The sequence below is a fragment of the Equus caballus genome, chromosome 18 (genome assembly GCF_041296265.1).
Source record: "Equus caballus isolate H_3958 breed thoroughbred chromosome 18, TB-T2T, whole genome shotgun sequence".
NCBI lineage: Eukaryota > Metazoa > Chordata > Mammalia > Perissodactyla > Equidae > Equus > Equus caballus.
In genome coordinates this window covers 59904119-59931893 of record NC_091701.1, presented here as the reverse complement: position 1 = coordinate 59931893, position 27775 = coordinate 59904119, and the positions used below count along the sequence as shown (strand labels likewise).

The following is a 27775-nucleotide window of genomic DNA, read 5'->3' as shown; positions in this document are numbered from 1 at the left end:
ATAACTTTAAATAAATCACTGGTATTGTTTGAACATGAATTTTAATCTCTTGATTGAAAAGGACATTAAAACAGATATTTAGCTGTCTAATGACAAGGAAACCAATTACCATAGTGGGTCACAGCATTCTCTATACTTAGGAAATATTCTTAACACAATAAACTGGGAAAGTTATTTTGAGGGCAGTATCTTTAAGGAATTAATTTTTTTTCAATTATCGTCAATAATTTAAGCCCCTCCTGAATGTAAATATGGCCACTTTTCATGAATTTGGTGCAGTTGTTCAGAAATTTATCCAGAACTGAAATAGTCAGTATCTCTCTTGAACCCCCCGCAAAATTCACAAACAGTTGGAAACTAGGCTGGAAAGCAACACTACCAATTAAAGTAAAGAAGTAAGATTTTAAAACAAAGTATTTTGTGTAGAAAACTTTATTTTTCCACATAATTAATAGCTCTAATGTTATCTGCTACATAGTCGAAGTGAGCAGAAAGACAAATGATTCCTCAAAGAACACCCAGGCCAAATATCAGTAGATTGTTTGACCATGTGACATCCCCAGAGGCAGTTCCGAGCTGAGTGCACAACTGCCTGTGGAGCTCACCAAAAGGCCAGATGTTGCACTAGAATGTTCCAACGCTTGGCATCTGGCTCTTGGCAAGCCCCAGAGATAGCTTTGGGTCCTGTGCCTGTTGCTAAAATAGGAAATGAAAGAAAGTTCCACAGTTGAAAGTCTAAATGATTCTGAAGAGAAATACAGGAATGAAAAGTAATTCAAAGTAACACCAGCTTTTAGTAAATTATTGGTTTGTCTATACCAATTAAATATACTGGGAGAATGTCAAAATAGTTCCAAGTCTTGGGATAATAATTTTTCATTGACTTTAAGCATGCTCTAAGTTAATCACATCAATCAATTTAATTATTTTCCAGTAACTGAGAGTACACAGCACATCCTTCAGTAGTGAATAACACAACAGAAGGAAGGCAGCCGGAGTCCTAGTCTCAGATTTCGCATAGTTTTAGAGTGTTTTGAACTATTCTTCATCACATTTCTATGAAGTTTAGAAGTCACAATATGGCTATTGGAACATAAGAGTGAATTGTTTTATGGATCTGATTTTGTAAAGGTATTGTTTTTCTTGGGGCTGTAAGTTGTAGATTTATAGGTAGATTCTGAAAAGTACCATGGTAGTAACAAGAACCTTGAATAACCTTTAACTTATTAATCCCATTTGTCAGGAAGCCAGCCAAAGAAATTGATTAGAAATGGACACCGATTTAGTTGTAAGAATGTTCATTGTGAAGGTAAATAGCTGAATGTCCAATAATAGGGGATGTTACACACAATAGGGTATCCTGCAGCACTAAAATCATTTTTAAGGCTGTTTAATGGCATAGAAAAATGTTAGTAATATATTAAAGGCAGGAGAAAAAATAAAGTATAAACAATAGGACCCAAATTTGAAAAAAAATCAGGTATGTACTCACTCAAGACTAGAAAAAAACATATAAAAGTATTAGCAGTTGTTATGTCTGGATGGTGGATTATGGGTAATTTTTATTTTCCTCTACACTAGTTTGCATTTTTGATATATTTTATGAAGATCATACAATAAACATTTTAAAATATTATCTAAATAGGGACTAAAAAATGTGCTTTATTATAATATTAGCAGAACGCATATGGTTTGAAAAGGCTGAAAACCAACCACAACTTCTGTAAACATGAAACATTGAAAGTGCTCCAGCTGCTCTTGAGAATGCCACCCAAGCGTTGGGATTTTTGCTTTGTCTTTCCTGAGGATCGAGCAACAAATTCAAAGAGGAGTCCTGATCCTGTTGCTTTGGTGGAAAACTATTTGTAAAATGGAAAAAAAAATCCTTTTTAAACTAAAATAACATTTCAGGAGTATATGTAACTGCCTTAAGAAACAATTTCAAAATAGGCAACAATTTCATGGTGATAAATGACCACTTATTATAAAATTAGTTTTTTCCATTTTATTCCAAATGTTGGATCACTTATAATTTCCTTCCCAAGATATATACCCTGTCCCATTTCTCCTACACTTACAGCTGAAAATTAGTCACAGGATTCTTATTGGGTTTCTGTTTCTAGTTAGAGATTTTCAATATTCTTTATTTTTTATTAGCAATTTATTTATTGACAGTGCTTTTAAGAATATTTATCATTATACAATGTATATAATGTATTATTATATCAATATATATATTTCCAAGCATACCTGGAATTTTAATACTTTAATATTTAATACCAATATCTATATGTTTTCATACAAATTTCATGTTTAATCACAAACATAAAACTCTTCTGCTTGTAATACCCTCCTGGCAGCTGGCTTAGAATATTCCCCTTACCTGGGGTTTAATTTTCACTAAATAGATTTTTTAAAAATTCCAAACAAAATCATTGTAATCTATGTTGGATGTTCATTTAGTAATATCTCTGAGAGGTGAGACTGGCTTTCAACAGTGGCATCAAGAGAATAATACATTAAATCAGGTTCTCTCTCTTTCTGAGGATGGCAGTGCGAGCTCAGCTGGGCCCCACAGTCCTCAGCCCAGCCCTCGCAGAAGCAGTGAATTCAGCCATAACTACAGCAGAGTCTGATCATTCTCCTGATGAAATTACACTGATCTAATTTGCACGCTGTGAAGACATTTGGCACTGGCTGGATCTGAGCCTTGACATCTTCATTGGAACTAAAAGTACACTAAGAACTGACATTACATTTCACATTCTCTTCTGCCAGGCTGTGGCATTTCGTCCTCTTTAAAGGCATTATTTCAAGAACATTTAATTTGGCTTTGATATGCCTGCCATTTTGCTGGGTGGAACATACTGCGCCAGAAAAGCTCAGCTGTAATAAAGTTTGGCACCAACAGCCCACCGTATACCTGCCCCATCCTGTGCGATTTAATTGGCATTCAGTGGGTTGATAAATGGATTGGCTTAATGAGACAATATACTTGACATATGCAGGACTCTCCTGAGGAATAGGATTCATTTTTTCACTTCACACATCAACATGTTACAGATACCAACACAGTCACCTCCAGCATTTGTGCTGTAGCCAATAGAGGCCGTCCACTGGGCTGACCAATAACATTGTTATCTTCCAACCATCTCGCTTTTTTCCTTCAGCACCAAGCCAAGCGTGGTTTTAAAATTTCATTGTCTTTTGTATTTTCCCAGATACAAGGAAGAAGATAGTCTCCATGCTTACTTAGATAAATAAGCACAAATCAGTATTTTCCAAGGAAATCAAACAGCCTTGTGATCTAAACAGATTATTTTTACCTGCTGTAAAACCATGACAACCCTATAAAATATACGTAATAATGAATTCTAGGTATAACTACTGAATATGCAATCAAGTGCCAGTCTCCTTTCAGAAATGCTAGTTTCAAGAATGAATGAATTAAAACAACAAAGAGACACCATTTTTCACTCTCCAGATTAACAAAGATTAAAAAGAACCATAATGCTGAGTGTTGGCAGGGGAGTGAGGAAGCAAGTGCCTCTGCTGGTGGGATTCTAAATTGATACAACTTTTCTGGAAGGCAATTGGCAATATGTATCAAAAGCCTTAAAAATGGGCATGGCTTCACTAAAGCACTTCCACTTCTGAAAATATATCCTAAGGAAATAAAGCCATGCCAAAGACAGGTCTCCAACAATGATCATCACATTGACTACAGTAGAAAAAAATTTAGAACAATTTAGGTGTCTAAAAAAAAAATTAGATTTCCTAAATAAAATATGGCATACCTATATTCTGGAACACTATACAGCCATTAAAATGATGTAGTGGAAATACTTGTCATGAAAAAAATTTCTTGATGTCTTTTATGCCAAAAAAGTATTATAGAACACTAGCTTCATTATTACTCAGCATTTGTGAAAAATTTATATGTAAATATGCCTATAATCATACTCAAAAATATCAAAGGACAAATAACAAGATAGTAAAAATGCTTGCCTCTGGAGGTGGGATTCATTAGTTTCATTTTCATCTTTTCTTCGTATTTATTTTTAAATGAATAATTTATTTAAAGAATTTAATTAAGATGGTATTTTAAACTCAAGAAAATTCTTTCTGCCAAAAATATGATTTCTGGAAGTTCTTTTGCTGTGTCATAAGTCAAGTCATGCCTAAGTAATTCGATTCTTCCCGTGGATCCAGGTCATTCAAGTATTCAGTTGAATAGCTGTCCAGATAGATAGTCCATCTAACACAAATGGAGTTTCTTTTACCTCCAGCTTCCTGGGATTTCTCAGTTCACTAGTAATAGCTTAGTAATAGAAAGCAGCAGACTTTTAGAAGATGATCGACATTTGAAAGACTTTTGGAGTTAATATGTCCTAGTCACAATCCTGATTAAATGGAAACTGCTTGGTCTATTCTACTGTGTTGTGGGGTTTTTTTCATGGTGCTGAAGAGTTTGAAAAAAGATGGGAAACATAAGGACCTAGACATGAAAAATTTATTTATTTAGATTTGCTAAGGTCCCATGGGAACCATTTTGTTCCTGGCAAAAGGGAAGATGGGGTACATGCCTTCAAGCCTGCCCAGGCAAATAGAAAAGGAAAGATAATTGGGATGGAAGGAAAGTGCTTTAAAAGAGAGATCAGTTTCGGGGAGCCAAAGAGCCCCATAATGACCAGTGGGAGGTCTTGGTCGGCATTGCAACTCAGGCAAGATGAGGCGCCATGTGAACAGCGTCCAGGGCAGCTGCACCGCGCACTGCTTAGCTGTCCTCTGCGCCTCAGCGCTACCTGCTCTGGCTTCCTTCCTGCCTCTGAGGTGGGGAGGACGCCCACGAGCCACTGCTCCTCATTTCAAGTGGGTGCCAGTTTGATGCTCTCCATTCTGCTCCAAAGGAAGTTCCCACATGCAAATAAGCCCAAGGAAATGAAAAAATGAAACGGTGTGTGACAGTTTCTAATTACTGCATAAAAACAACATATGGAAACTTCATTGTCCATTTCATCTCTCAACACGTACCATCAAGTCAGGCTTCTTTCACTCAGTCATCCTCTTGAGCATTTGGACCTGATTTACTTCAATAAGAAAGTTTTTAAAAAATACTTTCTGGTGAGATAATAGTCTTTTTTTATTTTAAACATCTTGATTGTTGGGAGGTTTTCATAACCTCGCTCTATTTTCCATTTGAGTTTTCTCATTGTATTTTAGATAGTTAATTCTATTCCCTAGGGTAGTTGACAGCCTGGATGGAAGTTGTCCATTCTTCAAAAAGTTTAAATTAACTATCCCTAAGTACCTTTTATAAATGCTTGAATGGATCCCTAATCACTTATTATTAGAGGAGGCAGGGGGACTGATTCAGCATTTGTAGTGTGCTTAAAGGTTCTAAAGTTAGCATATGAACAGGAGGTCAAAAAAGAAAAATCTAGCACACAGTGTTTGCTGACCTAAAAAACAACAGTAAGGCAAATGAAAAAACAAAAATTAGTGAAAACAGCGTGTTGAGGTAGGAAGACTAGCTTCAAAGTCAGGAGACCCGGAGTCTGGGCCAGGCTTTGCCACAATTCTATCTGTGTGATCCTAAGTGAGGTCTTCACTTTCCTTTTCTTCTGCTTTAAAATAGAATTTAGGCTATCAGATTTCTAAGATTCCTCTCCTCTTTCCTGCATTCTCAGACTATATAGAATGATTTAAGTACTATGTGTTTTCTATATGGGCCAAACATTGCTTACCAAAGGTTGCTTGCATTTAAATGCTAACCTTGGGGTAAAGTTTAAAAGTCGAGGTGAAAGCAAAGAAGCAAAGCATACATCAAGCGCCCATTTGCTAAAAGCAAAACCATCCAGTTTCTCCTCTCATCCCCCCTGGCCACAGAAGCAGAGTCGGTTAATGAATCAGAAAAAAGCTGGTTACCAGATGTCCTGGCTTATTAACACGCACATCTCATTCTGTAATGGCATTCATGGAGGAAGCTGTGTGGAACTGAGAGATGGCAAAGGAAAAGTTCTCCTCTCAGATGAGCTTCAAAATGTAGGTGTGCTCTGGTAAATTTCAGGAAGGGTGGCTGCACAAGTTCGTTCAAGCCGTTGTCAGGCATTCCACCTGGCGGAAGCTTGCCTGGGTTACAACGAACCCCTTCTCACAGGACATCATGCCTCTCTCAGCCCTTCCTCCTGCCTCTAATCTGTGCAGAACTGCCACCATGAACTCTTATATGTGGAAAGGAAGACAACGATAATAAACTTTGGAGCAATGCAAAGGAAAAGCCAATTCTGTTTGATTGGTTTTCACCACAGCTAATTTTAAAGCCACCCATTGTTCAGCTCTGCAGTCTAATTTTATGTTAATATCCTGAAAGTTGTCAAATCTTGGCAAAACCTATGCATAAATTACACAGAAAGTAGCTCACAGGAGGGGGAAAAGTAATGACTGTCATGGTTAGCCAAATCCATTAATAGTCTGACAAGCAATAACCCAGGATCTCTGGTCAACTGCTGCAGACATCTGTGAAACTTTTGCAATTAGTATCATTTTTTTCCTTTTTCTTTTTTTGGTTGGAAGAGGTATCAGCTGTGAAATAGCATGCACCTGACTGATCATTACCAGCTCTGCCGGTAACGGTTGGGTTTATCGTCTCTCTTGGTTGACCATTGCCCTACTTTTCACAAAAAGCCGCTTTTTCTTTTCTTTTCTTTTCTTTTTTTTAAAGTAATACCATGTTTCTCAACACAGAGACTGACAGTCCCTGGAAAATGGGAACCAGTGGTGTGTGCCTACTTAAACAATAAAAAATAAGATGCTTAAATCTCTAATTCATCACTGATTTTTCTCTCTGTGCAGTTGGGAAGAAATAAACATGGAGAGACTTGAAACCTCTCTTCAAAGCTGCATCCTAGGTCCTAGGCTTGCTGCTAGATCATCTTATTCTACCTTCTCCTACCTTTTTCCACGTCATTCCTGTACACTTGTTCTATGGGTAAGGGCTTCAGGGTAAAATAAATGTATCTGACTGGTCAGTGTCTGTGCCCTGCTGGTGGTTAAAACATTTTGAATATCGCTCTGTATCTATGTAAACGTATGTAATCTATTGCTCATTTTCCCAGAGAAGATTGCTGGTAGAATTAGTTGAATTTCCAAGTATGCCTGTAAAGGCAACTCAGCTTTTCCCCACAGCTGTTAGAGCTGATGCATGTTGCATAGTGCCGGGAACTGAGTGGATGCTCAAAAATATTTGCTGGATGATTGGCTGGGTGGGTGGAGGGATGGATGGATGTTAGCAAGGCACATTCCCATTTATGATCTTGCTATTATAATGCCATTTGTTGATTTTATGCAGAACTTTCTTGCCGCTAAAAATTATTGTCTGCGCACAGGATTTTCTTGGAGAACGCTAATAGAAGACTTGCTCTTCTTAAAGCTTATGGCAATTTGAAATTCCTGCCTTATAGAATCACTTGGTAAACAAACTCTTCCTGAGCTCTCGCTTTGTGCCAGGTCCTGTGCTTGAAAAAGGGGATAAGAAGATGAATAAAACACAGTTTTTGGTATCATAGAGCTCACAGAATGTTCAGAGGCAGCCATGGAAAAAGATGATTCCCACAAAACATGGCACATGCTATAATATAGGTTAGGACTTCAAGGAGCAGCATGCTCTATCTGGTATTGCAGGGAAAGGTGTTGTGGTAAAGACATTTGGGCTGGGTCTTGGTAAAAAATGGCCTGGCAGTGAGAGTGAGGAAAGGCTTTCAAGGCTCCAGGTCTGCTTGTGTAGAGATATAGCGGCGTAAGATATGGAGGAGGTGGTCAGTGGCTAAAAGCAGGGGGCATGGGAGAATGTGTCAGGAGATAAGCCAGAAAGAGGAGTTGAGGAAGGATAAGAAGTGGCCTTGGTGCCATGTTAGTGACTGCAGAGTTTACCCTACAGGCAACTAGGGATGAATGGAAGCCTTTAACCAGAGAAACAACTCTGTAGTTGTTGCCTATGTTGGCCAATAGTAGTGGAGGGCCGGGGGGTGGAGATAGGAAGTGTAGAATTATGATAGGAAAGCTGGTGAGAAAGTTATTTCAATCGCCTCATAGAGAGACAATGAGAAAGGAGAAGAAGCAACAGATTTTGAAGACATCTCTGCCGCAGAACTGTCAAGATCGTGTGATGGATTGCATATGGGAGTAAAATAGATATGATAGAGGAAGATTCTTAGCTTTGTGTAAATGGTGAAGCCTTTAATTAGGACAGGAACACAGAAAGCATCTGGCTGGGGTAAGTGTAGGAGTGAGGGGACTCCAAGGACATTGGGGAAGACAACATGTAAATTTTCTGGAAATCAATCTTTGGAAAATAATGAGTAGCTCTACACCAAACCATTTCCAACTACCGCAGATAAAGCCAACAAATCAAATGAGAACAAAACAAAATCTAACAGATGCTTATCAAAGGCAAACACAATTGGAAAGTCTTCCCTTTAAGGAATAATTAGGAGGAAAAATAATTAAAATATACAAATAGTAAATTAGTCCTTTGAAGTTAAATAAAAAGAGCTCATTAACAGGAAGCTATTTACAGCTTCTGAGTTCTGAGGTTTCTGAACTGACTATAGAATGAAATACTCAACCTGACCTATTTCTTCTTCCTTCCCGAAATATTACAGAAACATTTACCAAATGAAAATGATATTCATAAAATACAAAACCCGCTAAATAGTCATAGTCTTCAATTCAGCAACATGTGTGGATTCCTCTCCAGCCTTGTCAGAACAGAACATACTCCAGACAAACCAAGAAAGAAGGAAGTACCGGAACAATCACATAAATGAATGTCAGTTGTCTGAAAAACAAGTTTGCTGTCATCTTGGGACACATCATTTTTAGAAACAATGACCCATTTGGCAGCCTCAGCCTCGTTCCCATCTCTGAAAGCTTTCCAACATTCCAGGCCTTACTTTAGTTAGGTTTGGGATTTTCTTGTGCATAAATCTTTGGTAAAGCAAGTGCAAAATCTAAATTCCATTCAGTATGATTCATTCCATTCACACTAATTTTTTGTCTCATTGTATTATCCTACCCTTGTCTCACTGCCTCAGAAACCTTGTCTGGGCACTTCATATCAGATGGCAGCAGTGTGGAATGTCTAATTGTTAAACTGTTGAACACGTACAGCTGTCCTAGAGGGTCTGTTTAATAGTGCTGGTCCTCTGGCTTTTGGAAACAGTCTTTGTTATGTGAAGGATATGGCTTTCCTCATTAGGAAAGTTTCATTTTGGCCCATTCAACATCTGAAGGGCCCTAAATTAGTAGTATTCAAAATATCAAGCTCTTCTTTGTCAGTTTCCATTGACTTTTTATTGATTACGTGGATTTTATAAAGAGTAAAGAATTAGGTGTTCCAGAACCCAGAAAATATTCCACCTGTCTCCAAGCATCTGACAGTATCACCCTTCACTGACTTTTGAGACGTCAAATGGTTCTCTTAGCATACAGTGGAATTTTCCAGAATATGTGAACTCTAAGTCAAAAGAAATTTTCTGGTGAATTTCTAGTCTGTAGACCTAGATAGGGAGAGATTCTGGGGAGCTACATGTTTTCCCTCTTGAAAGGGAGGTCAGACCAAGTTTCAGGGGAAGGAAGCGGAGTCATGAAGTGAAAGTGGTGATCCAGTCTAAGAACAGCCTTTTGTTGGGAAACACAGGGCGGCGGTGCCTCAGGAAGCAAAGGAACCCTGTCTTCGGTGAAGGCCTTTGACTTCTGAACTCGCGATCTCTTCATACTTTGTCAGGTTTTCTTCGATGTCAATTGCCCTTTTGTTCATGTTCGCCTCTTAAGCTGATTTGCATTCTGGGGAGACGATGTTTCCCTTCCCCATCTTTTGGATCTTCAGATGCAAATAATCAAAATTATTCCTCCACGTTCTTTGGAGAAATAGCCTAATAGCCTGCTTTATTTTTTTCATTTCATTCAGGTTCACAGTTTCAGTTCTGGTTTTGTTGCTAGGAAATGAATATAATGCTAGCCAACATTATTATAACCAGAAGTAGCTAAGCATATGTATACTGTTCTTCATCTTATAAATCACTTTCCCAACATATCTCATTTATTAATTCAGAATCCTTGAATAATTGTTAATTTGAGACCTTCCAAAGTAATAAATTTCAAAAATTAAATCACTTCTTCCTCAAAAGATAGTTTGTAGCTATTCACATAGGCCAAATAAAAATAATCAAAAGTTAAAAGTTCTTCTTGATAACTAAATTAAAAAAATATTTACTACTTCTTCCTGATCTCAAACATCCTTTAGGAAAAAAACTAGAACTGAAATCTCTCTTTTCAGATTGTAAATGTGAATCTAAATGAAGGAACATTTTGGTTATGTTTATTTAGCAAAGAAGAATTAAGCTCAATTTTCAGCACTCATGAATATTTAGGAAAAAGTGATTATGGGTGGTATTTTGCAACTACATCAATTAACATGCATTCTTAAGTCCATGGATACTTTCAACAAACCAACAACATAGTTGTATGAGTAAACACATTCTTTTGAAAACTTATTACATTTCAAATAAAAATTTTATAGAATATACTACATTAGAGTGGATATCACTTTTTCTCTTTAGAATGAATGGACTAATTTATAACTTGCCAGAGGTCAACAAGGCCAAATGCTCTGAGCAATATAGAGACAACCCGTCATGAAATGGCTACAGAGTACAAAGGAGTCATTGATTTATAACGTGTACAATCTCCTGGTTCTCTGCTTTATATTATAGATATGCCTCTATAACCCTTTTATTCCTGGATGAAGTCGGTAAAAGTGGTTGGCATGTAGAGGAAGACTGAGACCCACATTTGGGCCTAGGATCAGCTCTTTAGTAGCTCAAGATTATGCCTCTATGCTCAGATATAACTTCTTCCCCTCCCCACTAAGAAAGAAGAAGGACCAGAGACTGCTAGATGCCATCCAATATCCATTCTCTCCTTCTTCCTCAGGAATAAATTTTTATTTGGATTAGAAATGCAAACAACCTAAAGATTACATTTTTCTTCTTACAGTTAGGTGTGGCCAAATGACTAAGTTATGGCCCATGAGATGAAACAGTCTTCTGAGGAGGCTGCTTGAAAGGGAGCTGATTCAGCAGAGAGATTTAACTTTTTATTTTTTCTTCCTGATGTTTGGACTGAATGCGATGTCACGGATGTGATGAATGTGAATAATGATGTGATGTGATGAATGTGATGAAAGATGTGATGAATGGAGCTCTGGTGGCCATCTGGAATCATGAGGAAAACTTGAGGATGGAATGGGAGCCAGAAAATAAAAGGATCATGGATTCCTGAGGACTGTGTTGCTGTCACACCAGCCTGGACTGACTCACTCCAGATTTCTTCTATTTAACTTTTATCTTTTTGAAGTCACTATTATTACGGGTTTTCCATTACCTGGGTCTAATTCAAGGTGATTAGAGGAAAAATTTTATTTCAGTTCTGCTGCTATTGGGAAGTGTTGTATGATCTTCAGTTTCTCATCTTGTGTAGGATTACAAGTGACAGGACATAATGATAATAATGATATTATTACCATTTAAAAAAAACAATGTGAGTCACTGTTCAAAGTTCTTTTTAGGCTTTACATGCACATACACACACATAGCCTTTTATGGGCTTTTAGGTTAATTATACATAAATATATAATTTTATATATATAAAGTGTAGGTACTATATGTATTGTCAAAACAACCCCGAAGAGTAGGTGATATTATTATCTCTGTTTCATGAATAAGGACACTGATGAAGTTAGGAAGCCACTTGTAAGTGGTAAAGTTGGGCACTGAACCCTGGACCAAAATCTGTGGTCTTAATCACAAAGTTATACTGCCTCCCAGTGAAGGAACTAGCCATCTCTCGAGCACTTTTCTCTCCTAACAATAGTATATTTTCATCTTTTATTCCTTTACCATTGATACTCCTTTGATATAAGGTGGAAACTCCAAAGACTAGAATGTGTATGTATTGATTCCTAGTCCTGTCTTCACAGATTTAATCACAGAGCCCTTGGGGACTTCCAGTTTAGGAGCAAAATGGCTCCTCAGACTCAGTATTGTGAGCCTTAACTGGAGTGGACTCGGGGACTGTAGGCCAACTGGGCGGTGCTCAGTGACAGATAAAGTGGCACATCACTGGGGAAAAGCAACCAATAACTAAGCATTTGTTTCCCAGAATTCTATTCAGGATCTTCTTGAGTAAGGCAGTTATTAACACATACTGATGCTAAAGCAACCCTGGAAAGCTGTACTAAGATCCCTGAAACACCACATCTCTTCAGAGCTATTTTGTCTTCCAACTGTAAAGTGTAAGAGGGCATGCTCTTATTATTTTGTTTAAGATAAAAGAATTAAGAATGCTATGGAAAATGATGGTCTCTTCTCCATTGTTGTTTTGCTTTTTGTTGTTGTTGCTGCTATTTATTTGGCATGGAACACCATCAAAATATACATAGAATAATAGACCATAAATTGGATAAGTCCTTCGTGTCAGTCAGAATATTATAGGCTACACACAGAAAAAAAAATAAGAAAAAAGATCTGCTAATCTCAGAGGCCCCAGTCACGGATGAGAATTGCTGATGTAAATAATCAGGCACGGCACGTTAGTCAACATTTTTTTTTTAATCAACTTGCAGCTAGTAACAGTCAAGTGTAAAACCTCCTTTGGCCTCATATGCAGATAAAGTCAAGCCAGAAAAAAATGCTTATATTCCGTGAAGCTCTCAGATATCAACTTAAAAATGCCTGTTGACAGCAGCCTGGTTTAACTCCAAGAGACTAACCATTTCTGGCAACTGAATTTCAAAAGGGAGAAGGGACATGAGAAGGAAGTCCTTCAGAATAGATTCTGGCTGATATCCTTGCCTGAGAAAAGGAAGGTCACTGCCTCATTGTTTGTGGGCATGTGGAGGGAACAGCCCTGACAACATCCTGAGAGTCTGGGGAATGCTTTATGAGGAGTTGGGAAACAAATAGAGAAAAAAGAAACTTAAAGCCTGACTACAGCTTGTCTGGCATCATGAGACAAATATATGGGTTGTCAGGTGTTTCCTTCCTCCTTCTACATATACCATTTCATATAAACTGTATGAGGACAGTATTTGCCCTCATAATATTTTTCTTTGCTCAACTATGTTTTCATTTTTCTCTTTCAACAGTTCTCTGTATGATATTTCATCACGTTGTCCAGTACCCAAATATTTCAAAATATCCAGGTGCTTGATGGAAGTTTTCATTCTGAAATCTATTGTATATAAAACCATATAATTCCTGCCAGGATCAAATATAAACAAACATAATTGATACTTTAATGGCTATAGCCAATGCAAATGTTACACTGCTATAATTTTAAAAGATTGTTTTTATTCTTTTTATATTTATAAGTTTGGTGCATTTTAGAGACAGCTGAAGGTCATTTTTAGCTATCTAGTTGTCCTGGGCATGTATAACGGCCTTGATGTTCAAGGTCTTGTCGCTGATATGGGGTATGTCTGTTTTGAACATTAGGATCATTAGTATCTGGCCAAGTTACCTATTCCTACTTTTGAGATGCCACAATATAATCCTGTTTGTCTGTTCCTCTTGAAGGCAAGGATTAAAGCTAGGTTTGGAAGATGGTATGAAGATGGATGGAGCAGAGTTGAATTCTCTGTATTTCTGTAAACTTCTAAAAGACTTTCAACCTCTGCTTCCAGTTACCAGGGATCAATGTCATTATTAGAAATTACCATTGACAGTATAGAGAATTTACTTGGAGCCCTTTGTTTATAGTTTATTTGTTCAAAGTAGCATTTCTGAGATTGTTTTCTTATATCGTTGTAGAAATTCTGGTTACTTCTGACCCAAGAGAAAACTGATTTTGGGATGGAGGGTTACATTACTATTTTGTGGTTCTATATTGCTTCAGTTAGCTTTCTTCAGTAATGACAGCAAAAAGGGAATTTTTTTAAAGGATATAGGGTTTCTCATGGGAATTGAGAGGTAACCAGTCAACCAGTTTGGAACAAGCAGGTCCCTTGTCCAGCTGCCACCATTTCTTCTGCCTTTGCCACACTCTGACTGATATTCAAAGTCCAGGGAGAATGAGTTTTATTGAGTGAATTTAGTTCAGAGCCTAATGGAATCTAGTGAAAGGAATAGAATGGAAAGCACCTAGCTTTACCATCCCACTAGAACTGCGTGCCACGGGGAAAAGACAATTCCACAAAGAAAAGAATGTAAAGGATGGAGAATGGATACTGGATGGCCAAGAAGAAATTAATGTCCACCTCCCTATTTTTGCTTTTGTGGGAAAGGTGACAAGACTTGCTGACTGTCAGCAGGAGCATATCACAGAAGAAAAAAAAGCTTATTAAAAAATTCAAATGGAGGGGCTGGCCCCATGGCCGGGCGGTTAAGTTCGCATGCTCCGCTGCAGGCGGCCCAGTGTTTCATTGGTTCGAATCCTGGGTGCGGACATGGCACTGCTCATCAAACCACGCTGAGGCAGCATCCCACATGCCACAACTAGAAGGACCCACAATGAAGAATTTTACAACTATGTACTGGGGGGCTTTGGGGAGAAAAAGGAAAAAATAAAATCTTTAAAAAAAAAATTCAAGTGGAAGAAAGTGAGTATCTCCATACTAAATACAAACAAAAGAAAATAAACTAAATAAAACAAAATAAACAAAATAAAAACAAGACCTGCCTCTGAGTTGGAGTAGGGCCATTAAATTTTGGTATCATGAACATTTCCTCTGTTTCTTTCCACCATTCTTTCTAACATGAGGTTCTGAAACAAAACTTAGCAAGGAATACCAAGCAGTTCTAAAGGTATTACCTGTTTGCTCAGGTGGTTGCGCTACTGTCTTTTGCAGTTTCATCCATTGTTACTTATTTACTTAAATTTCCAAGCCATGAAGATAGTACAGTTTTAAAGGCTGGGTGGACTTTAGTTAAGTGGAGGGTAAACAACATGGGTTTTGGAAGACCTCTATTGCTACAGAAAGTTGGTGCTGTTGGGGTCATAGAGTAATTCCTAAAGGATCCTTGGTTTCAAACTGAAATGTGACTAGAGAGGCTAAAAGCCCAAGTAAAGAACAAATAGCTAAGAAAAACATTTGATGGAATCATAAGATCTTATGGTCATCACAGAGTCTCATGAATTTGGAATGGCTAATACTTGGCTTATAAACTCATTTAATCTCACCCTATACCCAAGACATACATCACCAATCATTCAAGACACTCTGCTACTGACCATCTGCGGAGGAAATTACCCATTGTTTTGTTCTTTCCAAACCCATCTACCATAACACTGTTCTCATTATCTTTCTAAAATTTCAGACTGGATCTCCAAGCCTCCTGACATTTTTGCTCCAAAAGCATTTATCCCCGAAGCCATATCCTCTGCTTCAAGTCACAATGGTCTTCTTACTGTTTTCTCAAACACGTCTCCATCATTCACTATTTCATGACTGTATATATGGTTTCCTTTTTCTCAGCTACTCTGATCTTCTTACCCACTGATGAACTTCTCAGCCCCTTTTTATCTTTGACACCTTCCTGAATTCCACCAAACTGAGGTGGTTATTCTTATCCTCTGTACTTCTGAACACTTTGCATTTCTCCCTCTCCAAGATAAATTTCGCTGAGTTTTAGTGTTTATGTCTGTGTTCCTCATTAGACTTCATGCCATTGAAGGTAGACATACATCTTATTCTTTTTTTTTGCCCTAACTTGATTACAAGTTGGCTCATTGTAGATGTTCAATAAATGATTGATTGACTAAATGAATCTCAACTGAGTTTCATGGTCATCCTGCCATAATGCCTGAGAAAGGAGGGGTCTTTTGACTCAATGTTATATTTTTCTTCCTATTGAAAGGTGTGCATTTTGAGATTCATGTGTGTAGTGTATGACCTACCTTCACTTGAAATATTAAATTGAAGTTTGTAACTTTGCTTCTTTTATCTTGCTTTAGCCTAATTTGTATATGGGTCTTTATAAACATAAATTAAAGTCTTATGCTATTTAGGGAAGCTGAGATTAATCAAAACCTTTGTGCTTTAAAAAGAATATCCATATTTATTATTTGAATTATATATAATTCTGTTTATTTTAACAGCATTTTTCTGGATACAGTTTTGAATCTCATTGACTAAATGTCCATTTTCAACCCTATCTCATCATATAGCACTCACTGGAGTGTTTTATTTAAAAACGCACAAAGGTATCTTATTAAATAATGTCACAAACATGAAGTTCATTATTATGCAAATGCCATCCTTGGAACAGATTTGTTAATTGCAACTCATTTGCATAATTAATGAACTCCCAAATGAATTATGCCTTCGCAGATTTGTGCAGCATTGTTTTAAAATAAATTATAAAAAACATGTCAAAGGAAGAGTGCTTTCTGGGTTCCCATAGCATTGTTTGAAAATTAATTACCAAATGCTTGTCAAATTAAAATGAGTTTGTAGTTTTTACAATATTATTTTAAAATTAATCACAAAATAAAATGTCACTGCATTAAAGTAAACAACTTGTTATTTTCTTTAAAAAGAACTACAAAAATAGCATTTTCACTTCAATTATAATGTTTGGCATAGTGATTCTAGTGCATTCATTTCGTCTTTATACCGTGACTGAACAAAGTTGGTAGTTGTTAGCATGTGAATGTTTTGGTAAATTGAGATTTAATTCAATTTTATTATGTAGTTTATTTTATACGTTTGATGATTAATGCATTGCATATGAACCTGGTATGGGTTTGCTCATGATAAATTGGAGTTTAAAAACATTCAAGGTCACTTAAATCTGTCGAATAAACAGTATTCTCAAGGCTTATTTTATTCGAATTTTGACTTCTGCCAATTAAAATGATTAAAAGCATATAGCTTGGATATCTTTCTACCTATTCTGACACATAGAGTAGTATAATGTCTTTCTTCAGTACGGTAAAGGCTTTTGGACACTACTTTCTTCACTCTATGGAAATTCTCTGTTCTTGCACAGAAGGCATGCTCCCCAGTCCTGGATTCTCTGGTTCATGGAAGCCCCATCCACCAGGAAATTAGATGGAAAACACCAGTATACCTAAACAATGATTAGGCCAAAATGACTTCCCAAACAATAGATTTGGTAAAGAGTTTTCAGGAATTAAGGTTTTCGACCAAATACCTTTTCAAAACAATATAATAATAATAATAACAATCCCTGTCAGTGGTATGAGAATATCTAACAGGGAAACACTTACTTCAGAAGAAGTTTTTGGGTTTTTTTTAAGCAATAGTATCCCCTCTTTGCTCATCTCTCCTTCTCCCTATCCTCCAAACCAAACCAACTGTCTGTGGTTTATATTCCATTTTGTCAATTCTTGACCATGGAATGTAAATCCATCCTGGAAGGCCTTTGTTTGACATGATTGCATCTATGAAAATTGATCACAACTAGACAATAATTCTTAAGTAAAATGACAAACTATTTTGCTTTTATTTTTCATTCTGTTGATAGTGGCCTATCTAAATCCCTATGAGCTCTTCCGTGATGCTCTTCCTATAAACTAATAACCATAGCAGTCCCTTTTGAAGAGGGAATGTTTCTTCTGTTTCATAACTGGTGTGTGACTAAGAACCTGAGTGGCTCATTAGATGCACGGATTTGACCTTTTGCCATTTGCTATTCAATTCTGGCACAGATACTACTCAAACGCTTTAAAACATATATATATTTTTTTACAATTGACTCAAATATATCTACTATTGTCTAAGCTATGATGATATCCTGTACACATTCTTTTGTTTAAATACCTTGGGGTACTTTAAACTTGACATCCTTTTCTGAACTTCTTTATCATTATGCTCATAAGTACAGGACAACCAGACATCTAACATAGACTGTCTCATGACTAAAATTTTTAGTGGACCGATCCCACATACTGAAAGGATAGGTTAATTTTCTTAGACGCAGGATCATTCATTATGAGTATCGTTTACTTTGAGAGGACTGCTATTGAAGTAAAGCAGAAGTGTTCTCAGGGAGAGAATTTGATCCACAGTTTATCTTTAATGAAGTCTGCAAAGCAGTTTCAAATATTTCAGTCTTTGGAAAAATTTCATGTTGATGAGAATAAGAGTAAACAAAGACATGATTTTTGTTGATTGAATATCAACCTTTTATGAAGCTTTGTAAGGGTAACCAGTCTACTCTTGACATAACATAATCTTCATGGCCACTCTCTCTTTAGACTGAATTCATTTTGTATTTCATTAGGCAAATTCTAGAAATGTGGGTAGGATTGCTATTCTATGAAATAGATAAAAGTCCAAACTTTCTTTATTAAAACTATGGCTTTTAACCTGAGTTTTGATGTCAATTTACATAGAACGTTATATATATTGGACTTAGGAAAGTGTGGTTTTTCTTTTAAATTCTCTTGGAGGCCTTTCTAGGTCCTTCACAAAAGGATGCTACTGTATTTTCTGGAGCCTTTACCAAGCAGCTTTGCTGTCCAGCTCAAGATCAGAGACAATAAAGCCCAAATCTAACTATTCTCTCTTTCCAAGAGTCCAAAGAGAAATCAGTTCAATGTTACTTTGTAAACCAAAGCTATCCTTTAGGCTGCAGTGTCTGGAATGGAAGGTTCTGATGATTTCTGTTCTATTTATCTAAAATCTGTTCCTTTCTTATCCCTTTTTGGAGGATATTTCTAGGCATTAAATAAATGCTATTCCAAATTTGTATATCAAATATATATTTCAAGCTACAAGTTAGAAAAATGTCCATTTCTCTCCAAACAGGCGATGAGTCATTTTTCTATTATCACTGGGGATAAACAGATCATTTTCTCCAGAAATAGTTTTGGAAAATAAATTATCTTATTTCTAATGACAGAAACAATTCTCTAATACTGGACATTTATATAATATTGCATATATTTAAGTAACTAGAAAACTTTGTGTCTTTGATGGAGGGAAATTTCTTAGAAATTGCTCAACATTATATGAGTAAAATAGTTGAATTGTATTTTTTATTTTTTCAATTATATGTCTAGATTGTGTAGATACATAGGCAGAAAGAATAATAGGCATTCTGTAGCTTTGACAGTAACATAGAATTTCATTTTCTTATTTTTGCGGGTATCTATCCCCCTCTCTGAACGTTAACTTGAGATTGAAAGACTCATAGGCTTATTGAATATTTATGCATATAATTTGAGATCTTTCTTCCCTAGAGTTCAAACTGAAATACGTTCTTGATGTACGTCCACTGTGACATGATATGGCACTCTTTTACAGTTATTTTCAGTTAGATATAAAATATCAATCCATTTGAGTTTGTGTATAGAATGTATTTGGAGGAGGAAGGAACTTAAGAGGCATATGGTGACAGAATTTTAATTAATTTATTTTAAAGAGAAGTCATTTTAACTTGAAAGGCAGAAAAGGGCTGTCTCTAATAACCCCTTTTGTGACATAGAGGAGGGAATTCACAGTGACTGCAACTTACAGAGAAAACTGAAATCCCTTTATGGTTTGGTTCCTCTTACTAACCCAAAATGGCTTGAAAAGCAAGAAGCTGAACTTGTGACTTTCCTTTGGATTATAGCCTTTTGCTATTAGAGATACCACTCTGTGCTGGGTTTTGGGGAAGAGAATGTAAAGCATGTAAAGACATTATATCGGTGGTTGGCCCCCTGTCATGCAATTTCAAGTTCCCTTCAGAAGAGAAGTCTAATTCTTGGAATTTAAAGAATTTCTTAAGGCTTCTCTACTGAGACTATCAGATGACTAATATACATATTTTTTTAAAGTGACTTCTACCTCAGGGGCATTTTAGAGATGTGAGTATTTAGGATCCCATCTAATCGGTATTGTTGTCCTCTTAAATCATTGGATAGCATCAAGAACTTCTACTAATTTAGACTATGTGTACATTATGAAGACTCTCTGTCTCCATGAGTTTGGCAGTGAAAGTTAATCCATATATTCTGACTCTTAAAGGTTTTTTAGTGTCTTCAATTTGGTTCTATCAACTAAAATGGCAGGGAGTGGGGGAAGCAGATGACAAATCACTGCTCCCTGGAGACACCCATAACTCACTCCAAAATCTGCATACTTGTATTTGAACCTTTCTTGAGTGGTGGTCTCATGATTTCCTATTCTGTGGTCAAAATGGTCAAAATGATTCATTGTCAAGTTCTGACTCTCTCAGAGATAACTTGGATAGGTCTCTTGTAACTTGCACTAATTTAGGAAACTTGGAGCTTCAATTCAGTTCACCTGCAGATCTGTTCAACATTGTATTCTCTACTCTGGGCCCAGTGCCATGCCAGTACTTGGGGATACCCATATGAACAACCTAGGTGCGTCCTCAAGCTGCTGACAGTCTTTGAGGGAAACAGATAATTGAATGGGCAATTGCCATTTGATACAGAAAGTTTAATGATGGTGGTATGTGGAAAGGCTGCTAGCATAACCTGGAGAGAAGTGGATCTGAGAAACCCAGAAAAGGCTTTCAAGTGTTCCAGCATCACCGAAATTCACCCTGCTTAATCCTTAAAAGTCATCTGAATGATCTGACCCAGTATGAAAGTATAATAGCAGAGCTGATGTAAGATTGGTGATTGCTTTGTTCAACACCCCAGCACTGTGCGCCATAGGTAAGTGTGGGAACAGAATTAGAGAATGTTACACTAGTTCACTAAAGACAAACTCAGTCCCAATTCTGCACTAATCAAACTCTTAAGTCAGCCTATGCGCTTTATACTTAGAAATCCCCAAATAATTCTGAGTGGAAATTTTATGGAGATTTCCTACAGGTTACACCACTGACTTGGTTTTCACTCTGATTGGTCATCACTTCCACTTCTCCTCTCATTAAATGCTAAAGTTCTCCTTTCACAAAATCAAATCAGTGCAGAGTTATATATACTGTTAGCTTTCTACTGAATCTCCATGACAAGGAAATCATAATTGCCTTTTTATAAAGCAATGAATAGCTAAAAATCTATCTCTTTTGGTTCTTATAAATAAGTGCTAAGTGCGTTACATACTTTATCTCAATTGTAATAATTCTATTCGGTAATTGCTATTATGCCGCTTCACAGAGAAAGAATCTGGTTTCAGAAAGGTAAGGGTCTTTGCCGAAGTCATTAGCAAGTAAGTCACACAAGCAGTATTGTATTTCTGTTTCTATGCTTTAACTTCTGTGCGGTATTAGTCATACAAAATAGCCATACCAAATTCCTAAAAACACCACTATCTTGGTATAGGCTTCCCAGAGTCCTTCTATCATATCTAAATATGAAGGAAATTAAAATTCCTATGCTAACACAGTGTGACCTGACATGTCTTTGATATTCAGAAATTCACCAAAGGTGCTAGCTATCAATTTTCACTCAGTTCTCTCCTCAGTATGGAACAACAGCAACAAAAAATAAAACTAAAATCTCCAGCCTTGGCACATTTTTTCGGTGAAGGGACAAAATCTCTCCACCAGGTATTCTTTGTGAGCCCAGCCTAGAGCTCCAAAGGACAGCATGAGTGATGATTCATTCACATATTCAGCAGATACTTATTAATTAACTACTGGGCATGTGGACTGCACCAATGAACAGATGAGCTTATAGTCCATGTAGAGGAGGCAGATCTGAACAAATATGTAGACAACAGTGTTTCAACGGTGAAGTACATACAAGTGGTTTGTCTGGGCTTCCCTGGAAAAGTGACATAAAAGCTGAGATCTCAAGAATGAGTAGGAGTTAGTGAGATGAATATGAAAATGAGGTAGGAAAAAGATGGAAACTGTATTGAGAAAACTGGACATTTGAAGACATTTCAAGGAGGGAAAAACTATGATGTAACTATAGTTCATGATAAATCTGGTATAGTTGGAACTAAGATATCCAACTAAAAAAAGAGATTGGAGAGACGGAATAATAATAATAACAGCTGATATAGATCTGGTACCTACCAGAGTGGGATGCATTAGTCTCAGCATATTACAATGTACTATCTCATATAATATGTATAACAGTCCTATGAGGGAGATATTATGAGTATCTCAATTTTACAGGTGAAATAATTTGGCCATGGTCATATGGTGAGTAAGTGGCAGAACTTTGAACCCAAGGCTTTTGATTCTAGAGCTCACAGTGACCTCTACTGCCTTCAGATTACGATGGGCATTTTAGGGAGTAAGAATTTTAGTCTTTATCCTGTGGCCAGGATTCTCAATGTATGCTCCCCATCGCAGAACTACTGAATTAGAAACTCTGTCTGAGACCCAGCAATCATGATTCCACAAGCCCTGCAGGTGATTCTGATGCTCCTTAAGTTTGAGAACATTTGCTATAGGTCTTGAGAAATCCTGCAACATTTTTAAACAGAGAAGTGATTTAGACGATGTTTCCTGAAGGTTGATCATTCTTATCTACATACCCAAAAGGGAAATCATGGGGTTAGGTCTAATAATTCTGTCTTCAGAGTGAAGGAAGACTTAAGCTTTCTCATTTCCCTCTCTGCACCTACAAAGTCACATACGTACTCTGCCTGACTTACAGAGAATGAGGTTAAATATAAATGCTACTAAAAGTGGCAGGACTACAGAGTAATGCAGCCTTCTATTAGGGAGCCTTAACCCGACTGCTGAATTGAGAGAGATAAAAATATCCTTTGTGATCTTACTGCAAGAAAAATGCCACTAATCTGACAGTTGTGACTTAGATAAATTTTAATCCATCAGACTTGCTTAGGTTTTATGGGCAAAAAGAGTGCACATGTAACAGTTATAGATATTATTTCTCGTTCCCTTTGACCAAAGGATATTTTTCACTAGGAGTAGCTGCAGTAATAATAATTTTATATATATATATATATTTTCCAAAATATATTGTATTAGAGTTACATAAAATTTTCACTCCTCTAGAAAGGAGCCAAATCATAAGATGAATAAAAATCCAATAACTCTGCCTTTAGAAAGTCACATTCAATGTCAGCTATAGAAGGATTGCCATAGAGTAGTAATCCTCAATTTGCAATCATTTTGTTTCTTTTCAACTAAATTACATCCATTTTGTTACCTTGTAGAAAAGACTTCTTTCCCTACCATTTTTACATTTTAATGCCCTTTAATCTGACTTTTAAGGATTATATTTAGAATACTATGACTTATTTACTGAAACTTCAATCAACCTAGAAACCAGAAATGTGAAAAGCTTTTCTAGAAAACATCCATTTAAAAGTTGATTAAAAATCACTAATGTGAAAATGACTAAAAATGTACATTTTCTCAAGGACACAAGCTAATAAATATCTGAAAAACTAACAGAACAAATGACTGGCTTTCCATTTAACTTAACCTTGAAATAATTTTAAGGATAAAAAAAGGATTTAATCTTATGCCCATCCCCACCCCAAATTAGTGTGTGAGTAAAGAAAGAGAGATTTCCTCTTTTAGTTTAATGGCCAGGGTTCAACTCGCTGTGTTTTATTTTTAATTCAAGGAAGAAAATGCAGGCTTTTATATATATATATATATACACACACACACACACACACAATTTTTTATTAAAAAACATTTAATATATCTTATGTAATGTTTCTTATTTAATATGTCAAATATCTCTTCAAGCCAATCTAATAATTTGATAAAAAGAATTTTTCTTCTCATTAACTAATGGCTATGTAACAGTAGGGAGAAGAGAAATGACTGCTTGCTTCCTTCCCACTGGAGACTTCCTTCTCTCTCTTATCCTCCCTTTTTTTGCTTACTCTTACTAGTTCTTCAGGACTCAACCTTAACACCATTTTCCCGATCATCCTTTCCAGACTGCCAACCCCATTGCACTTTTCCCACCAAACCAGGATAGATTCCTTTAAGCACCCATAAGTTTTCTGTACTTCTTTGCTGCATTTATAACAATTGTAATTAAAATAGTAAAAATCAGTAGTTTAATATCTGAATCTCCTCTAAAAGTGTAATTTCCCTTAGGACAAGAAGCATTTTTGACTTGTTCCCCATCATATCTCCAGCAAGTAGCGGAAGGAGGAGAGGATGGCAGGCAGGAAGGAAGGACCCTGCAAGGTAAGGGCTCCAATGGCAAAAAGAGAAGCACAGACCCGTGTCCTAAGCTAACTTTCACAGGACTAAATACCACTGCATTTGGCTACATGAGCTCAAAGCACTCTAGCTTAACCAATTTCTCCATGTTTAGGCGAACTATCACAGTACAATTAGGTGAATTATGTTTATTAATGATAAGGGAAAGGAGATAAAGTTATCCGTCTTAATTCAAGGTGACTAAAATGTATTTGGGAAATTATCGCATGAATAAAGAAACCTCCGAAGGAGGAGACACATTGAGGATACCTACTCAGGAGAGCCAGAGAAGAGTCACTGGGCTGAGGGGAAAACAGCACAGTTGATCTACATCATTAACGCTTGAGTGTTTCCAAGTAGAGACCGCTATGATCCAGCGTGCTGCTCCTAAAGGAAGTATGCCAAAGATAGAGTGAAATGAGGCCCATGGAGAACATGCCTGTATCAACAGTCCAGCTACCTTGCCTGTTGCTGCTTAGGGGTGCCAGGAGTGCACGTTGCTTTCACAGCCAGGATATCAGCTTTCACTCAGAATTTTATCAATCAACTTCTACTGATCATCTCTTCAACTGCATTTAACGAATATTTATTGAGTACCTACTATGTGCCAGGCGGTGCTCTAGTTGCTTAGGATATGCCAGGAACAAAATAGAAGCAATAGATGTGAAGCACTGTTCTGGGACTTACAGTAACTAACAAATACAGATACTAACTGACAATAAGTACTAAAATGTATAAAATGTGATCCATGCTCTTGAGGAGTTTACCATCTTGAATGAGGGGAAGGGCGATAAAGATGAAAATGGTATCCTACCACATGAGGTAGCACACAATGAGTGTCAGAATGCTTGACACAGAGACTCAAACATTTCAGATGTTGAATACATGGGTTTTTCAGAGAAGAGACCACTTTGAACTTGGGATTCATGGAAAGATTCCTGAAGAGCTCAGTTCTAAGTGGGTCTGAGAGCCAAGTTTAGAAAAGCAGAGAAGGGGACTTGAGAAGGAAAGGGAAGGATGGATGCTCTGGAAAACTTATGTACAAAATCTTTTCTTGAAAACCATGTACTGTCTACATTTATCAATTGAACACGTGCTGTCTGCTGGATATTATAATATACTCTGTAATGTGTACTGTAAAAGAGAAATTTCACCCTCAAAGTTTTAGGGACTGGTAAGGAAGTTGTAAAAGTATACGTTAGTCACTAAAACATGAAGTGGAAACTTTTAAGAGTCATACATATGAGAGGGGCAGATAAAGTTCTACAGCAGTTTAGGCGGGGGAGATATCACTTATAGCTGATTATCAGAGAAGGTTTGATGGAAAACAGTTGCCATTCAAGGGGGCCTTACAAGATATGAACACATGAATGAGAAAATGACTTAACGGCAGAGGCAGGAAAGGAGCCTGATGAACAAGTGGGAGAGATTAGAATGTGGGAGGGTCATTTCAAAGGTTATTACAATAGTCAAAGTAGGGCAGTCTAGGTAAGGATCCAGATATTTGTTGATTGATTTTATAATTGGCCATATCAACTGTCTTGTTCCTCTACCATCTCTAATAAATTATTGTTATATTGTTTGAATCACCAAATCGTAACATAACACAAAATTTCCTTTGTTAACCTTTAACATTTACATCCTATTAGTTTTCTTGCTTTAATTTTGAATCTTTAAGTATTTTTGAATCCACATTTCTTCATCAGATTTGATTATTGTCTTTATTAATGTTTAATATTATTCTTATTGTTACAACATGATTTTTGACATGCATTCCCTTAAATAGTGGTCACTGCTCATTTTTATCTATTTTCACCTTGTTTGCTGAAGCCCCTGCATCTGCGGCTTCTCTGCACCCGCCCCCAGACTTAGCATGTTACGTGTATATTTCTAATGGTTTATTTTATAGCTTTATTGTATATGGTGAGTTATTAGGTTAATATAATCAGAATAAAATAATATTGAAATATAAAACTCTACTAGAATTGTATGCTAACAATCCCACGTTCTGTCTCTGACAGTGGCACCAAAGAGAATTATGAGAAGTAGCTGATTTTCCTCTCTGAAGCCAACTTCAGAAAGTTAAGGATGTACTTGAAACAGTATAGTTTTCTGCCATACATTTTCTCTCTGAAAGGGTCTGATGTGTACTACATGAATAGTGATGTGAGGGTGATCTTGGCAATGTGTGAAGGCAGCAATTTTTTGGCAGTGCACTAAAATCTTTGCTAGTCTCAGAATAAATTATGTCCCCGTCTGTGTATGTCCACAATGGTAGGATATCTGACACAAAGCGGGGAGGAATTGCGTATGAACTGAGCAGAAGTTTAGAGGGGAGGACAGGGCCTTACTACTTGGATCCCCTCTGCCTCTCATGGGGCCCCCACTATGCAAAACAGCCCTAGAAAAGCCAAGAGGAAAATGAATGGAGGAAAACATGGGATTCCCTACTCTCTCTGTACATCCATTCTCTAATTCAAAAAACACATATTGATCACCTACTCGGTGCTGGGGACATAAGATGAGTTAAACTTCTGCCATGGACCTTGACTGCTTGCAGCCGATAATTTAGCGGGGGCAACAAACATGAAATGAGTCATTATGAGTTATCATATCATTACAATTGTGACAAATGCTACAAAGTGGAAGTGCAGAGTGCTTTAAGGGAGGATGACCAGAGTACCATGCTGTGGCAGCATCCATCCTCAGAAGAGAAGAAAATAGAGCCACTTTTGTTTAAAGTATAACAATTACTATCTGAATGCATTATGGAATTCTGTTATCTCAGGGCCACAGTGGGATAGATGATATCACAACAATGGCAAGGAATTTAGAAAACTTTGGCCGTATGACAAACAATGCATGAAATGTTATTGTAAAGATGACAAGGAATCCCTGGAATTTTTCCTCCACAATCTTTCAACAATATATATTTCCCACAAAAAGAAGAAAATCTCATGTGAAATCTTATGCACCTGTGTGGCTAGTCAATTATTCACAAAGCATCATGGATCTGCTATAGATTTTCTCTACCTAATTCCGTTAGACAGTCAATTTGTAATGCTAAGCAAAATGTGCACAGGAACCTTAAATATAGCATTGCAGTATTCTCTGAACATCCACTTATTCACTTACTGTGAGATATTTAGAAGAATCAGATGTGCACACACATCATCTTAGCACATGTCCATCTGTTATCTAGAACTGCCAATAAACGTATCGCTTAAACAGTAGTGGTTAAGAATAGAGACCCTGATAATGAGAGAATCTAGGAGTAGATCATACAAATGATCACAGGGATACACAAAGATAACTGCCAGAACAGCCACAAAAAACATGATAATAGGTGCAACTCTTGACTACTTAGTCATATGCTCCATTTCTAGGGATTCTTGAGGTAATTTGCATTGTTTAAATTCTTTCCAAATAAATGAGAAGAAGAGGAGTTAGCAATCGTACACCACCAGAAGTAACTGAATCCTACAAGACAAAATCCAGATTTTATGAGCCCCTTTCCCTCACCCCTTGGAAGTGAAGGCTACTTTTGCTCTTTACGCAATAGGTTCATCAAGGCTCTTTGGTTGCATTTGCTAAAAAACTGAATCTGGATATATTATTCTTGCTAGCATTCTTGAACT

At 36.9% G+C, this 27775-nt stretch overlaps 1 long non-coding RNA gene across 2 annotated transcripts in view; it reads right to left on the bottom strand.

The window, feature by feature from the left end:
- Window positions 1-27775, bottom strand: part of LOC102150946 (uncharacterized) — a 68444-nt gene that overhangs the window by 39023 nt on the left and 1646 nt on the right. For both annotated transcript variants that reach the window (XR_002801259.2, XR_011428550.1), the window contains one exon: window positions 24412-24524. This is a non-coding gene — a long non-coding RNA (uncharacterized lncRNA). The remainder of the gene's footprint in view (window positions 1-24411; window positions 24525-27775) is intronic.